The sequence below is a fragment of the Rhinopithecus bieti genome, unplaced genomic scaffold, assembly GCF_001698545.2.
Source record: "Rhinopithecus bieti isolate Rb0 unplaced genomic scaffold, ASM169854v2 scaffold_30918, whole genome shotgun sequence".
Taxonomy (NCBI): Eukaryota; Metazoa; Chordata; class Mammalia; order Primates; family Cercopithecidae; genus Rhinopithecus; species Rhinopithecus bieti.
This window is the reverse complement of record NW_016813589.1, coordinates 1390010-1395447: the sequence shown is the minus strand read 5'-3', so window position 1 is coordinate 1395447 and position 5438 is coordinate 1390010. Positions and strand designations below refer to the sequence as shown.

The window sequence follows — 5438 nt, the reverse complement described above, 5'->3', positions numbered from 1 at the left end:
TTTATTTTTTTTTTTGAGTCGGAGTCTCGCTCTGTCACCCAGACTGGAGGGCAGTGGCGCAATCTCGGCTCACTGCAAGCTCTGCCTCCCGGGTTCACACCATTCTCCTGCCTCAGCCTCCCGAGTAGCTGGGACTACAGGCGCCCGCCACCTCGCCCGGCTAGTTTTTTTGTTTGTATTTTTAGTAGAGACGGGGTTTCACCATGTTAGCCAGGATGGTCTCGATCTCCTGACCTCGTGATCCGCCCGTCTCGGCCTCCCAAAGTGCTGGGATTACAGGCTTGAGCCACCGCGCCCGGCCCAAAACATGTTACTTTGGTTCTGCCCAACATTGAGATTGTTGGGGGGTCATTCATTCTTCTCAAATACAAAATATTCTGTCCAGATAGCATGATAACAAAAGCTCACTCATTCCATAAATGTTTATTAAGTTTCATTAAGTGTCAGGAGCTAGACCAGATATTGAGGAAACAGCAATGACAAGAGAGAAATTCTTGCTTTTATTGAGTCTCAGTCAACAGGAAAGACAGATATTAAACAAATAATTATAAACAGGAGGAATATTTTGAAAGAGGAAGCACAAGGTGTAATAGCAAGGAGCTTATAACAGAGGAAGCTGGATGCAGTGTGGGAGTCTGAAAAAACTTCCTTGAGGAGCAGACATTTCAGCTAGGCCGAGAGGATGTAGAGGGGGTATTCCAGACAGAAAACACCACAGGTTTGTAGGTCTAAAAGAGAAATACAGAGAGCAAGAGCAAGAGAGATGTTTGAAGAAAATAGAAGTTCTGGCTGGGCGTGGTGGCTCATGCCTGTAATCCCAGCACTTTGGGAGCCTGGCGGGGTGGGGGACGGATCACAAGGTCGGGAGTTCGAGACCAGACTGACCAACATGGTGAAACCCCATCTCTACTAGAAATATAAAAATTAGCCAGGCATGGTGGCGGGTACCTGTAATTCCAGCCACTCAGGAAGCTGAGGCAGGAGAATCACTTGAACCCGGGAGGCGGAGGTTGCAGTGAGCCGACGAGATCACGTCACTGTACTCCAGCCTGGGGACGGAGTGAGATTCGTCTCAAAAAAAAAAAAAAAGAAAAAAGAAAATAGAAGTCCTGAATGGTTGAACTGTAGAGAGGGAAGTGGAATCAGTGAGAGACATCAAATACATTTTGAGGCGAAATTGAAGAGTCTTTGCTCTTCACATCCTCCAAAACTTGGCATTTGATAGACAAATGACCTTCTCTCCTCCAACTCTACATGACAAACATTTTTACCAGTTTGGAAACAAATAGACAAACAACCTACTATGATCTGAATGTCTTCCATGTTCATGGTGCATCCAGAGAAAAGTTGGCCATGTAGCCTGTCACCCTGGCTAAGCTAATTGGTAAGGAGAAGATACCTGACCCAGAAAAAGCCAATCTGTAGACTGGTCAGTGACCTGTGAAAACAGCTTGCTACAAAAGCTTTGTGAAACAGAGGCAGCTTAGACTACAAACTAATAAGAATGTCTCTCTTGGAGTATTTGAATACAAAGCATCAAAGCCAGTTAGTCAACAGCTGCAGGAACAGGAGAAACAAAGGCAGAGTCGCCAAGACAATGTAATGGTGAAACCCTTAAGTAGGAAATCCCCAAAACCTGTGGCTGAGGGTCTTCAGGTCCCCAAAGTACAGTTCCATTGCCATGAGACCTGGCTGTCCCTGGATTCCCCTAAGGCCTGGCTGTGGGGTTGAGGGTCTTATCTTCCTATCTCCCCACATGTCCCTATGGAAATCCTCACTCACCTCTGGATCGTGCTCCATACAGTGGTGTTTGGGTCCTATCAGCGTTCTTTATCGCTGACCGGGCTAAGTCAGTGTTAGGGCCATCTGGAGATGTGGCGTTGATGTTTTCATGAATAATGGCTCTGTACCCTCTAATAACATTCAGTACCAGGTGGAGGGAGAAAGGAAATTCATCTTGCTGAGTACCCACTATGCGCAGGCAAGATATCAGTTGTCCTTATAACTATCCTAAGAGGTGCAATTGACCTCATTTGATAGCTGGTAGAAGACAGAATCAAGACCCAAACCCAGGTCTTTCTCCCATCTTCCAGACTATTTTTGCTACATTGTGTTGCCTCCTTCGTTCATTTAAATATATATTTATGGGCCAGGTGTGGTGGCTGAAGTCTGTAATCCCAGCACTTTGGGTCAAGGCAGGACTGGACGACAGAGCAAGACCCCATCTCTACAAACACACACACACACACACACACACACACACACACACTGGTCTCAAGGGGTTCTACCTTATTTATATCTTTGCTGTTTTGGCAAAACTGCAGAACTGCTTGACAAATTGCTTTGTTTTAGCAACTTTATTTGTATCCTAACTCTTACAGAAGGCAATTATGAAAAAATCAAGTAAGAAAGAAAACATTTTCATTTAGATTCAGTAGCCTTACAAAGATACTAGAAGTCTGCTAATATATTTTATTTTTGTATTAACATGTTTTAATTATCTACATTTGTTGTTATATATGAAGTTCTATTAGCTTTTAATAATTCATAAATATAATTGAAATGGGTAATTCAGAAATAGGGTTGAAATTTACCTCAAAACTATTCATTTTAAAATGAAAAGCAATGTATTTTAGTTAACTCTTCAGAATGTGATGTGAACATTACCTAGTGGTGACTGGATGTGTCTAACCATGGTTTACCCTTCCCTCTTGGAATTAGCAAATGAAAATCCCTGGATTAGATATGGATGTGGTTAATATGTTCACAATAAGCACAAGGGATGAAATGGATGTGGCAATTTATTTTATTTTTTATTTTTTATTTTTTTTGAGACGGAGTCTCGCTCTGTCACCCAGGCTGGAGTGCTGTGGCTGGATCTCAGCTCACTGCAAGCTCCGCCTCCCGGGTTCACGCCATTCTCCTGCCTCAACCTCCCAGGTAGCTGGGACTATAGGGGCCGCCACCTCGCCCAGCTAGTTTTTTTTTTTTTTTTTTTTTTGTAGTTTTTAGTAGAGACGGGGTTTCACCCTGTTAGCCAGGATGGTCTCGATCTCCTGACCTCGTGATCCGCCTGTCTCGGCCTCCCAAAAGTGCTGGGATTACAGGCTTGAGCCACCGCGCCCGGCCAGGATGTGGCAATTTAAAGTTCAAGATGTAGAAACAGTGGTTCTCCATCACCCCCAGAGCATGTTAAAACAAAAATCAAAAAAGCAACATACACACAAAACCCTCTACCATGGTCCGGCTTCAAAAATCATTTTAGTAGGGTGGTGGCTTTTGTTTTAAAGGGAATGAAAAAATGTATATTTTAATCACATATTAAAATTACTACTAGCTGGGCATGGTGGTGCATGCCTGTAGTTCTAGCTACTCAGGTGGCTGAGGCAGGAGGATCACTTGAGCTCAGGGGTTTGAGGTTACAGTGAGCTATGATTGCACCACTGTTCTCCAGCCTGGGTAATGAGTAAGACCCTGTCTTAAGAAAGAAAAGAAAAGAGAAAAGAAAAGAAAAGAAAGAGAGAGGAAGGGAGGGAAGGAGGGAAGGAGGGAAGGAAGGAAGGAAGGAAGGAGGGAAGGAGGGAAGGAGGGAAGGAAGGAAGGAAGGAAGGAAAGGGAAGGGAGGGAAGGAGGGAGGGATACTAATATCCTTTCTCCCTCCACCTGGTACTGAATGTTATTAGAGGCATTATTCATGCAAAACATCAAGGCCACACTTCCAAATAGCCCTAACACTGATTTCCCCCTCTCGGCAATGAGGAACGCTGATAGGTCCCAAACACCACTTTATGGAACGGGATCCAGAGGTGAATGAGGTTTTCTGTAGGGACACAGAAAATAAAACTATAGGAAATTTTTAAAAGCATTTATTTATATAAACAAACAGAATGAGGAACATTTATTTTCACATATCCATCCACGGTGCAGAAGTGAGAGCGTCTCAGTGGAAATAGTGAAAACTTGTTTTATGCACAAATTTTTAATCAAACACAATTACTGCCAATTAACCAAAAGTGGCTTTCAGCCTTATTGACTAAAATGATTGTTTGAGATTCAGTTGTCATGTCCACATTCCAGGCAACCTGACCTTTCTGGAAGTTATACATGACACTTCTATTTACATCCCCTTTACTAGAACTTAGGCACATGGCTACTTCTGCCTGTGGCTATGTGGCTAGAAATAGGAAGTCTATTACTAAAAAAGAAGAAAACAGATACAGGGGCCACTAGCAGTGGCAGTTAGTGTCCTCAGGGGTTGGATGATATAAATATTCAGGAGGAAATGCTTTTTAAAATTAAACTCTCATTTATTACTCTAGGGCATAACATTGCCATTGGTCAGAGTGGAGAATAATTTCCCAAAGAGAAGGAATGCCTAGCAGGAGACAGAGGAATGGATTTTCAGGACAGAGTAGGGGCTCAGGTCTGACTGCCTGCTGTCAATGGTCAGACAGAAGAAACATTGCCTTCTCTGCAGCAGTGGTTCCTAGTACCAGCAGCTCAGGTCACCCGTTTCTTATCTCTTGGAATCAGGAGAAATCATGAGTTTTGATGACTTAAAACTGAACTCTGGATATTTAAAGGGGCCTACAGTGTTTTTAAACCAAATGATCACATTAGGTTAAGAAAATCACTGAATTTGCTGTATATCAACCTTGGGGGTAAGCTAGAGCTATGTATTTTATATGATAGAGTTGATTCCGTTGAAAATAAGACAATTTGTCAGAAATAAAATTACACCTTCAGTTGTTAGTGAAAAGGGGCTTTTAAATGAATCTTACTTTTCCCCAGATTAAACTGCAGTTTGAAAATGGATTCAGTCATTTTATTTGCTCATTCACTAGGTCAAGCATTGATTGGGTATCTCTGAGTACTTGATGGATGTACAGAGATAATCTTAAAAAGCTTGTTTCTTGGCCGGGGGCGATGGCTCATGCCTATAATCCCAGCACTTTGGGAGGCCCAGGTGGGTGGATCACCTGAGGTCAGAAGTTCAAAACCAGCCTGGCCAACATGGCGAAACCCTGTCTGTACTAAAAATACAAAACATAGCCAGGCGTGGCGGCGGGCGCCTGTAATCCCAGCTACTCAGGAGGCTGAGGCACAAGAATCGCTTGAATCTGGGAGGCAGCAGGTGCAGTGGAGCTGAGATTGCACCACTGGCACTTCCAGCCGGCACAGACAAGCTCTGTCTTCAAAAAAAAAAAAAAAAAAAAAAAAAAAAAAAAAAAAAAAGTTTGATTCTTATTTCATTTATTCATTTTTTTTTTTTTTTTAAATAGAGATGAGGTCTCACTATGTTGCCCAGGCTGGTGTTGAACTCCTGGGCTCAAACAATGCTCCTGCCTCAACTTCCCAAAGTGCTGAAATTAGAGGCACACCATACCTGGCAGTTTGATTCTTTTGAAATCAATTTTGATTGATTTGCAGTTGTCCAT

General features: G+C 42.9%; 1 pseudogene; it reads right to left on the bottom strand.

Annotated features, from left to right (window-relative positions):
* Positions 1-5438, bottom strand: part of LOC108513068 (U1 small nuclear ribonucleoprotein C pseudogene) — a 16282-nt pseudogene extending 10844 nt beyond the window's left edge.